Source organism: Prionailurus bengalensis, chromosome E1 (assembly GCF_016509475.1).
Source record: "Prionailurus bengalensis isolate Pbe53 chromosome E1, Fcat_Pben_1.1_paternal_pri, whole genome shotgun sequence".
NCBI classification, from domain to species: Eukaryota; Metazoa; Chordata; class Mammalia; order Carnivora; family Felidae; genus Prionailurus; species Prionailurus bengalensis.
The window spans coordinates 89,073-100,702 of record NC_057347.1 but is presented as its reverse complement, the minus strand read 5'-3'; the positions used below and the strand labels follow the sequence as shown (position 1 = coordinate 100,702).

Genomic DNA, 11,630 nt, shown 5'->3' with positions numbered 1-11,630 from the left:
GTTGGTACTTCTGGAAATGAATCATCTCCCTTAGTTCTCACAATCCCGCCTTTTCTAAGTTGATTCCATTTTCATTTATATTTCCTTTATTTTTGAGGTCTTGCTCAAACATGCTCAGGAAGTGTGGGCTTTCCTCACAGTCAGGTTTATCTTCCAATAATAATAGGTTATTTTGGACATAAGGCACAGATATTTGTTTCTTAAGAAGAACCTTACGCCCAAGGGGGTTTGCTGTGGTCAGATGCTCCCAGCATTTTTCCAAAATATGTGTTGTTGTTGTTGTTTTTCCACCCAGGGGTCCCAGGTCCTAACCGTTCCTTCTCTGCCTACTGAATCTCATCTTTTCCTATCATATTCCCCACTTTGAATACATGACTCCTAACTGCCGTTAGGAATTGGGACAACGATCGATCTTAACTCCCTCCTGCTGAAAGGGGGCAATGACCGGGGTATGGCAGTCAGGGCAGGTTCCGAGGTCGATCCAGAGGTCCGAGATAACGGGAGGGTGTTTGGAACATTTGGGCTAGCAGGATTTTCTTGGAGGCCTTATTTTTCTGGCATATCATCGGCTTCTACAAATGACATACATAGAGTATTAGACTAACAAGCATTAATATTCCAAACGCAATGCCTCCTAGGGAGGAGACCACACCATGGGAAGGAAAGATGCATTGTAGCCATCCCAAAAGTCCTTGACATATTTGGTCATTTTTTTAAAAATGTAACCACAAGTTTTCCTCTCTCTTCCATATTTATTTGGATCTTGTGACATTGTTGGTTAGAATAATTAAGCAAGTTAACAGTTTTTGGTTCTCGATCCTCGAATCTTCTTTGGCCATCCAGTTGCCACAGGAACAAACTCCACGAGGCGTATTTAACTTTACCTCTCCAATATCCAGGTTACTCTAAGTTCAGACAATTATTTATCCGTCCTGGAGCTAGTAGCACCGTCGTCCCCAATTCAGTCATAATGTCCCTTTCTAGCAAAGGAGTGGGGCTCTCTGACTTTATCAAAAAAGAGGGCGGAAAAAAAAGAGTCTCCCCATATGCACCCCAGGGGCTGAGAGAAAAATTTAGTCATAAGTTTTCTGGAGACGCCTCTAAGAGTTACGCGGCATTTGGATGGTTGGCCGGGGAAAGGACGGAAAAGGCAGTTGAGTGTCAAGAAGGAACTCAAGCGGTTTTCCTTCCGTTTTCCAGAGTTACCCGAGGCTCTGGGTTTCAGTGGACAGTTGGTTCAGGGGGGCCACTGTGATGAGCCCCAGGACCGATCCGCTCCCTTCAGGGACACCGGGTATCTGAGCCCTTGCAGACTGAGGTCCCCGAGGGCATCCGGATCTCCAGCGACCGTCTCCACACAAGGGGCCTGGCTCATGGGGTTTCGACTTCGGTTGTCCCCTCTGAGAACACTTGTGTTTCCAGTGCCCTGAATGGCCTCGGATATGGCACTTGGTGCCAGGACCTTGGGAAGTCTGGTTCGACATAGTATGTAAGGCCGAGACTAAGGCCTTACATTTTTTAAAAATTATTTTTATTATTTATTTATTTATTTATTTGAGAGAGAGAGAGACAGAGAGAGAGAGAGAGAGAGAGAGAGAGAGAGAGGCAGAGTGTGAGTAGGGGAGAGGGAGACGGCAGAATCCGAAGCAGGCTCCAGGCTCTGAGCTGTCAGCACAAAGCCCAACTCAGGGTCCGAACCCACGAACCACAAGATCATGACCTGAGCTGAAGTCGGACACTCAACCAACTGAGCCACCCAGGTGCCCCAGATTTTTTTTTTAAGCCTTCTTTCCTGTTCCTGATTCTCCTCTTGATCTCGATAGTCATATATCCAATTGGCAGCTTGTAACAGCTCCTCCAGGGTCCCTTCCGGACCAATAGCCAATTTTTGCAGCTTCCTTTGAATATCAGGGGCCAATTTTGTCTTTCGGACAGATTTGTCCTTTAGAATCTTCTCAGCTTCAGAGCGGGGAGGCCTTTCCAGGAAGGCCACCAGGCTCTTGTCCTATGTCTGTAAAATAGTGGCTAACTTAGCATAATTTAAGGGTTTAACCTTAGACTTTAATTTCTCCAAAACACAAGCTTGGAAGTGGCAGCGATACCAATCCCCCAGCGGGATTAACATAGTCTCAGTTTGGATCTTGGGCTGGAACTGCCTGAAATCCAGTAGGGAACTGGGAGTTCCCTGAAGGACCTCCAGTCCCATGGTAATTAGTTAATGAGTTCCTCATCCCCACATCTTTCAGCTGCTGCCAGAACCCCACATTTCTCTGTCTCATTAAGAGTCTGATTCAACAAAAGCATTATATCTTTCCAGGTCAATTAAAAAACGTACCTAATATTCTGAAAAGCCTTTATATACTTATCCAGACCATGAGAAAATGTACCTAGATATCCTTTCGTCCATCTTAAATCTTACAGTGAAAAAAGTACTTGTAATCTTATCATGGTGGCGCGTCCCTGGGTTTCTCCTTCTGATGCTCCAGCTTCTTGTAGGGGAAACACGCCTGTCATGCTACGGGGAGGGCCTGGGTAAGGTGGGCAGCAGGGAACAGAAGTGCACGTTTGAGGTCTAGGTATATGGATGCAGGACCCGAGGTGGAGGCTGAGGTGAAAGCCTTCGCTTCCTCCCTCTCTAGGTCTGCTTTGGGTACAGGCAAAGGGCCCTCAGTTGTTTACCCTTCTGATGACTGGACTTCAGAAAGGGTTGGCCTGACACCTATTTTGATTGTCTCTTAAGGCCCCCAAAACACTGAACATAGGGACTTCTCCCCATTTCCCCTCACATTTGCAGATCAAGTCCAATCGTAGGATGGCATTATAATCAGTATTCCCTCTGGCGGCCAGGTTTCCTCCTCCAATTTGCACTGGGGCCAAGCCTCGGGGCAAAAAGAAAATGAGTTGCTTCTTCTTCAGGGTTTGTGGATCAAAGTCATCCGAATTTTTCAGAATGCATCCCAAAGGGGTATTGGCCTTGGTTAGGGAATTGCCCATCTATAGGAAAAAGAGAAAAAGGCATCCCTTATAGCTGGCCAGGAGAAACCTCATCTTCTAATCCCACATTTTGGCTGGCTACGGGACTGGCAGCCAGAAGCCCAGTCACTCTCTCGAGCTGCTGGGAGTAGTTGCTCTTACCCAGGCTTGACCCTACTTCCGAGAGCTGACCTGGTCTTCCCTGATTTCTCCTACCTGTTTCCCGCCCACGGGACCTTGGGAGTATGGACTGTGACCATGAAAGACTCCCATGGTTGTTGAGGGATGCATTACTTTAACTTATCCCAATAGTAATTTATGTATCGATCATAATAAAACCGTTCCTCTTTACAAATCTATTTTAAAAGGCTAGCGAAAACCATTGGCCGCCCACCCAAGGATAAATTGGCCATCGAAGGGGGGCTAAGAGGGCCAAAGTCGACATCTATTCCCCTGCCTTTTTTTCAGCAATGCCCACACAAATATGTTCCAGCCATGTGGGTGTCCATTTCACAGTCACTAGATTGGTACAAGTTGGCATATACTGGGCTCAGTGTAGCAAAATGGCCCCATGTATCCCGGTAAAACCCTTCTCATATCTTAGTCACCCAACCCTCATATGGCACAGGCATCCATTCCTCTGCCTTGCAGAAACAACACAAATGTGGCACGTTTGGAGGCCGGCAGCAAGGACATTACCACCATCTCCCAGCCTTTGGATCAAAGGAGGGGCAATTTCAACCAAGGCTTGAGCAAATCAACTCAAAAGGGCGTGCTGTCCTGCTCTTTTGGTTAAAATCATAGTTCTTTCCACCTTTTTGGGCAACAGAGGAAGAAAAAAAAACTTTATTTTTTTTTCCAAAAGCAGACCAACAATCCAAGAAAACTTTGTCTTTTAACAGAGAGTAAATCAGAATTTTAATCTTATACCAGTGGTTTCGCTGAAGTGAAACCAACCTGAGCATCTTATCAGGCATCTGAGTTATCACCACTAGTTTGTCACCTTAGCAACAGGAAAGTTCTAGAAGAGCCAGCCTTGTGGTATCTCCCCACAGAGAGGTTCTGTCTCCCAAATAGCAGAAGTGCTTCACCCCAACTACGCAGGCATGGCTTGCAGGGCTCAGGGATGCCACCAGCCAGCTGTGGCACCAGGGGCGAGTTCCCTGGCTAGCCAGACCACCCCATAATGAAGATCAGATAGGGTCACTTACGTCATGAGCAAGGAAAGGGCCTGGCTGTGACAGGCTGTCTTAGGATTCACCATTGTCGTCCTGGACTGCTAGGCATGGAACATCGTGTGACCAACATGAAGGTGACCCACTCCACCCTCACACACTGTGCTGGGCGGGGGGTGGGGGGGTGGTTAGCCTCGGGGGTGACAGCCCTTCTGTGACACCAGCTTTGCTAGCAGCCCTCCAGGTATGTTCACACCCACAGCCGATGGTCGTGATGATGACATGAACATGCCCACACTCACAGAGGGCTTTGTGCCATTCAAAGATTCCAGGTCAGAATTCGAATTACAAGTGGCCACCTGTGTCATCAGCATTGTGACAAGCCATCCTGTGCCTTCTCAGTTCTTCTCCCAGCCCACTGATGGAGGGTCACGTTCCCCTCCCACAGACAGCAGGATCCTGCCAGGAGCCCAGGCTCAGCAGAGACATCCTCACCATCCCCCATGTTATCACCATGACAGCTCAGAGAGGTGGGTGTTGTCCTGTCCATTTTACAGACTGAAAATTTGAGTCTCAGGGCATTAGATCCTCCTTGTTGGCAGGAAACACAGTCTGAAATGATACCATGTCACCCCCTTCGCCAAAGACCATGACTAGAGACAGCAGACAGAATTCAGACTCTCCAGGGATGACCCACAGAGCACAGAGAAGAGCCATGCCAGCTTTCAGCTCCCAGTGCTAGGGGCACAGTATCATTGGTCAAATGTCTCCCACCCCCACTGGGAGCCCAGCCCTCCACCTACTTCTGGAGGCCAGGAGAGGTGGTTGCCTTGGGGGCTGGGGAGAAACTGGAGAGTGATTTGGCCAGTCGTCCAAACTAATATGTGGAGACAGAATAATCCCCCCAACAGGCATCTCTGGGGAGGACCTGCCAACCAGAGATGGGGTGCACTTTGGATTTGGGGTGTGGGGTATAAGAGCTCCCTCTCTCGAGCTCTCCTATTTATAGTGGCAAGTTGGTAGTGATAGACACAGGGGTACCAGCCTTCCCTCCATCTGGTCCTCACTCTCTCTGCTGTTCCTCCCCCACAGAGCCCCAGTGACCTGTGTCACAATAGGATCTTGTAGACATGACTGTGACCTCCAAGCCTGGGTCATAAAAGACAATCACCCTGCCAGGCTGTCTCTGAGAGCAGCCAGCCACCATGCCCTGCAGATGCCCAAGCAGTCCTGTGGAGAGCCATGTATGGAGAGGAACCAGCCGTGTGAGGGATTGCCGGGGAAGGGAGTCTTCTGGCCTCAGTCACACCTTCAGATGAGACCACAGCCCCAAACACCCACCCAACTGCTCCCAAATTGCTGACCTCCAGAAACCAGGAGAGCTCATATGTGTTGATCGTTATACGACTGTAAGTCTTGGAGTACCTAGTTGTATAGGAGGAGGCAGCTAGTGGTTCTGCCCCCTGATGATGAGACGGGACAATCATATTGTCACCTATATGTACCCCACACATGCACACAGAAGTTTTTTTTTTTAATTTTTTTTTCAACGTTTATTTATTTTTTTGGGGACAGAGAGAGACAGAGCATGAACGGGGGAGGAGCAGAGAGAGAGGGAGACACAGAATCGGAAACAGGCTCCAGGCTCCGAGCCATCAGCCCAGAGCCTGACGCGGGGCTCGAACTCACGGACCGTGAGATCGTGACCTGGCTAAAGTCGGACGCTTAACTGACTGCGCCACCCAGGCGCCCCAGCACACAGAAGTTTTTAAATGGGACTGTACATCACCATATTTAAGCTAACACCAGCTGCTATCTTAAATAAATCCTAAAGTCTGCACAGCTAACACAAGAGGGAGGACATTGTGGAGGACACGATGTGTCTGGTGGTTCTCCTCCAAGCAGGAATTATGGACCCAAGACCTCTCTCCCCTGCTGGCTCTCCAATTCAGTCCGAAGATGGGGACAGAGACCACGGGAAGGTCACAGCACTTCTAAACCCTCTGGACTGGAAGTGGCACTTGCTGGACCCACTCATGTTCCACTGGTGAGAGGGGGCTGAGTGCTGAAGATGGGCTCCGGCCTGGGAGCCCCTGCCTGGCAATAGCACCATTCCGTAGAATCCGTGTCATTAGCTACCCATGTCTGCTGTGTTCCTATTCTCTTGCTTCTGAAAATTAGAAGCTGTGTTGTGGACATTGTGGCAGATAGACTTCAAGGTGCACCCAGATCTCTGCCTCCTGATATCCATGGGAACACAGCAGAGGTGATAACACATATGTGATTATGTCCCATAAGAGTGTCACAGTGTCTCCAGTAGACACATCCCCCAGGTGGCCTGAGGAAACCCGTGGCCATGCAGAGAGGGTCTGACCCACATGGAAACTGAGCAGCCTAAGGCCTGAGTGGGGAGGCAGGTCCTGCCTTGGGGGAGGCCTCAGATGGGACCCCAGCCCCAGCCCACACCTTCGTCTCAGGGGACCCAGCTGAGTTGCTCCCGGACTCCCACCCACGGACACCATGAGATAGTAAATGTGCCTTGTTTCAAGCCCCTCTGCACGCACCCGTGTGCCCCCTACATGTATCCACTCACCCCAATGCCCCCCTTCCTGTACCCATCTTCCCCCCTGCACCCACCCGCCCACCGTCACTCCCCCTGCACACACCCACCTGCCCACTTACATGCACCCAACCACCTTCACCTCCCTGCACACACCCACATGGCCCCCCCACACACCCACCTACCTCCCTCATGCACTGCCCTACCCCACTGCCCCTCTCTCCGCACCCACATGTCCCTGCATGCACCCCCACCTGCCCCCTGCCCCTCTGAACACACCCACTGGCCCCCTGCATGTACTCACTTCCCCCCCCTCACGCACACACCTGCCCCCCTGCACACAGCCAGGGGCCTCTCTCTTACATTTTCCTGACATAAGCCAGGATGTATTTTCGGCTCCTGGGATATAGTCTCTGAGATGTGGGTCTCTTGTCTTCATGGTGTTGTCATTACTGAAATGAATTACTTTCTTGTGTCATTTCCACTCACATCTCTGCCTTTGGATTCTGTTGGCATCGAGTGCCCCCACCCGGGGCGCTGTTTGGTGACCCTGGATTGGAGATCTTGCCCCCCTTGGCCCTGTCACAGGACACTGAAAGTTGCAGGGGAGAGATGAGGCCGAGCCCTCCTGGGGAGACCTGGTGCACTGGCAGGGAAGAACCCCGGGCATCACCTCCCAGGGAGGAAAAAGGGGAGCCCACGCCTGCAGCAGGTGCGGCTGAGCCCCTGACGCCCTGAGAGACTGCACAAGACTGGAGCCAGGGAAGCTCTCATCCAAGTTGGAATATGAAGAGGAGAGTTCCCCTCGGGATCTTTCTGGATGCAGATCCTACATTGCTGGAGGTTTACCTCAGAAGAAACCCCAAGAATGGAACTTCTGACTTGTTGTCCTGTAATGTCCTCCCTGGAGGGAAGGTCTGCATGAGTGACAAGATGGTTCTTCCACGTGGCTGTGGGCAGCTGTGGGGCCTCCAGGCAGGTGCTGCTCTGCCCTCAGCGGTGTCCCTGCTCCGCGCCTGTCCTCCCTTCTCCTGGTGTCTGTGAAACAAGCAGAGAAATGGAAGAGCCGGTGAAACTTGGAAGAAGCCGTGTCCCTTTACGTGTTTGGGACCGTCAGACCTGATGCTCACGGGATCGCTATTGTGAGTGTGGGCAGAGGAAACACCCACGGGCACTAAAAGGCTGTTGGCACGAATCATTGCTAACAGTCACAGAATCTGCAGTTTCAGGGCCTGGATCAGGTTAGGGTTAGCCCTCCTGAGACACACCAACATGTCTAACGGCCCCTCTGCCCATAAAGGTTCACGGTGGCTGGGAAGTCACCGCTTCCACCCGACGGACGGTGATAGCACCTCTTGAACCCACCTGCTCAGAGCAGCCCAGGTGGCAGGGACCCGTTTCCAGCTTGGCCTCCCTACTCTACACAGCACCTGCTCTCCAGCGTCTTCCCTGTTTCTGAGTCTCTCCTCGCTTTCCGTCTGCCTTTCCGTCCCCTGTCCCTAACTTCCTGCGGAGTATTCCTACAAGCCAACAGTTCAGCTCGGGCAGGGGGAGGTAGGTGGCCAGGAGAGGCTCGCCACACTCAATGAATTTCAGGACATTCTGGCTATTTCCTCCCAGGCCAAAAGACTGCCCAGCTCCCTGGGAGCATCCTGGCTGTTTACTGGCAATGAGGGCACTGTTGAAATCATCATTATTTTCAAATAACAAGTATTGACGAGGATGTGGAGAAGAAGGAACCCTCCTGGTGGGAATGCAAACTGGTGTAGTCACTGTGGAGAACAGTATGAAGGGTCCTCAAAAAGTTAAAAATAGAACCACCCAATGGTTCATAATTCTACTCCTGGGGATTTACCCGAAGGGAAGGCAATCACTGTCTGGAAGAGATCTCCGCACCCCCACGTTCATGGCAGCATTGTTCACAATGGCCCGTCATGGAAACAGGTTAAGTGTCCATCCAGCGAGTGATGCCTTTATGAAGGAATATTGCTCAGCTGTAAAAAAGAACAGGCAGATGTGGAGGACGTTATGCTGAGTGAAATAAGCCAGACACACAAGGAAAAGGCTGCGTGGTCTCACTTACATGTGGAGTCTGCTGAACAGGCAGAAGTCGAGTCTTACGTGTGTGGAGCCCCTGGCACCCCACTCAGGCCTGCCGGGGCCCAGGGAAATCAGCGGGGATCTGCTTACCAAGCACAGAATCGTGCAAAACAACACATGCCGTAGCCTCCATCTGGGCATCTCTGTGGTTTGGATGCAGTGGTGGGTGAGCCCAGCAAAGTCTAGTTCCGTGGTTCAACCTCAGCTGCCCTAGACAGCATACATCCCTGTGGCCCTCTTGCCAGCCTTGCCCTCCCCAGAGAAGCTTCTAGATGTTGGGAGGGTGTCCTGAGGGTGGAGGGCCGGGCAACGGGTCTGCTCCCTTTGCTCCAACAGGGCCTTGGACCCCCAACAGCCCAAGATGATTCTCTTTGCAGTGGCCCCAGCAGCCCCCTAAGATGCAACGCAACGTCCCCGGTCAGCAAGGGCAGCCACCATAGTCCTCAGTGACCCAGCCCAGGGCCCATCAGCGCTGTGGCCGAGACTTGGGCTGCAGAGGCTGGAATGTGGCCTCTGAACAGCCTGCTGTGCACAGGTCAGGCCCTGTCTCTGTTTCTCTCTCTCAGTCTCTGTCTCTGTGTCTATCCCCCACGTGGTCTCTCTGCTGGGTGCCCTCACAGTCCAGCATGTCACATGGACACTACTTGAGCAGGTGTCCCAAGAGAAGCAGGTACAGCTGCACGGAGCCTCAGGAGTCCCATGGGCCACAGAGCCCACCTGGGGAACTGTGGGAGCCCAGGAAGAGGTCGACTGTCCAAAGCCCAACCCCCAACCACCCCAGGACACAGCTGCCTGGCCAGGTCCCCTCCTGCCTGCAGGTGGCCTCCACAATCCTCAGGGTCGGTGGGCAGCTTCCCACCTCTCTTCCATCTGGATGTGACACCCTCCAGGCCCCTTGTCTTCCATGAGTTGCTGTTAGGTGTGGTGGTGGTGGGGGGTGTCTAGATATGGCTTCTAATTTCAAGCAGGGTCTATGTTCAGGGCTCCTAAATAAGTTCAGATCTCGATTCTGTTTGGATTAGAGAAGGAAGAACATGAAAACGTGAGCAATGAAGCCAACAATAACCCATCATTTAAATCCTGCTTCTCACACTTTGTCTTGGAAACAAAAGTGATCCAAGGAATTCATGCCCAGTCTCCACCCAACAGAACCCTGCTGAGGCATCGATGGCCTTGCAGATCCTCTCCAGCAGGTAAGATGAGGCCAGGTGGATGCAGGCAGGGCCGGCTGCAAGGACAGCTTCTCCGGGAGCTCCCCAAAGTGGGGATCAGCCCGCACATGGGACTTCCAGCTAATCTGGATCAGAACCCTGTGCCCATGTGTCTGGGGACTCATCTCCACCTATCTGCAGGGCCTCCCAGGCTGGTGTGGTTCCTCCACCAGAAATGTGAAATCTTCTGTCACCATATACATTTGGGAAATGCCAGGAGCATCTCCTCAGGATTCAGCCCCAAAACGGATGGGCATGCGCACTGGGCAGGACCCAGCAGTGGAAGCTGAGTGCCAATGTGAGTGTAAGTGGTCGGGCCACCCGGCAAGCATCTGGCAGCTTCCCCTGGAGGGAAGCACTCACCCGGCCTATTAACCGGGACAAATGAAAATACATGCCCCCCACCCCCGCCAAGGCCACCTGCCCCTGTTTGGACAATCACCTGTCTGGACAAGGAGGCCAGCACATCCTGCATGTTGGTGCGGGGGGGTGGGGGGGACTCAAGCCCCGGAGTGTCAAGGGCACAGCGCTGGCTGCCATCCACCTCTGCCCACTGGGAATGCTCTGGGGAGGGGCCTCTAACCAGACTTGATAGAACATATAGACAGCACACTTTTGTGTGGACTCTTGACACTCAGAACCATGTCTCAGAGATTCATCTGTTTCCTGGCGTGGACCCTTCATTTTCTGTGGCTGAGTGGTGTTCTACCATGTGAACACTCCGGGATTCCTTTGTCCGCTTGGATGGTTCTTAATTTGAGGTTACAATATAGCTGCTATGAACATTTTTTTTTTCAATATATGAAGTTTATTGTCAAATTGGTTTCCATACAACACCCAGCACTCATCCCAAAAGGTGCCCTCCTCAATACCCATCACCCACCCTCCCCTCCCTCCCACCCCCCATCAACCCTCAGTTTGTTCTCAGTGTTTAAGAGTCTCTTATGCTTTGGCTCTCTCCCACTCTAACCTCTTTTTTTCCTTCCCCTCCCCCATGGGTTTCTGTTAAGTTTCTCAGGATCCACATAAGAGTGAAACCATATGGTATCTGTCTTTCTCTGTATGGCTTATTTCACTTAGCATCACACTCTCCAGTTCCATCCACGTTGCTACAAAGGGCCATATTTCATTCTTTCTCATTGCCACGTAGTACTCCATTGTGTATATAAACCACAATTTCTTTATCCATTCATCAGTTGATGGACATTTAGGCTCTTTCCATAATTTGGCTATTGTTGAGAGTGCTGCTATAAACATTGGGGTACAAGTGCCCCTATGCATCAGCACTCCTGTATCCCTTGGGTAAATTCCTAGCAGTGCTATTGCTGGGTCATAGGGTAGGTCTATTTTTAATTTTCTGAGGAACCTCCACACTGCTTTCCAGAGCGGCTGCACCAGTTTGCATTCCCACCAACAGTGCAAGAGGGTTCCCGTTTCTCCGTGCTAAGAGCATTCTTGCACACGCCTTTTGGTGAACATCTGCCCTCAGTTTTGCTGGGTAAACGCTCAGAAGAGGGAGTGCCAGGTTAGAGGGCATGTGCCTGTCTGCCTCGAATGGTGCTGCTGAGCCGATTTCCAAAGCAGCTGTACCGTTTCTGGTCCCCACCAGCT

At 51.5% G+C, this 11,630-nt stretch overlaps 1 long non-coding RNA gene across 3 annotated transcripts; it reads left to right on the top strand.

Annotated features, from left to right (window-relative positions):
- The first annotated feature begins 4,530 nt into the window (after positions 1-4,530).
- Positions 4,531-10,806, top strand: LOC122484765. Of its 3 annotated transcripts, XR_006297703.1 has the most exons (6): positions 4,531-4,678; positions 5,241-5,557; positions 6,054-6,195; positions 9,186-9,343; positions 9,831-10,001; positions 10,161-10,806. It is a non-coding gene; the product is annotated as an uncharacterized LOC122484765 (long non-coding RNA). The 3 variants fall into 3 exon arrangements; XR_006297704.1 differs by lacking the exon at positions 6,054-6,195 and having other exon boundaries at positions 4,537-4,678; positions 9,836-10,001; XR_006297702.1 differs by lacking the exon at positions 6,054-6,195 and having other exon boundaries at positions 4,544-4,678.
- The last annotated feature ends 824 nt before the right edge of the window (positions 10,807-11,630 follow it).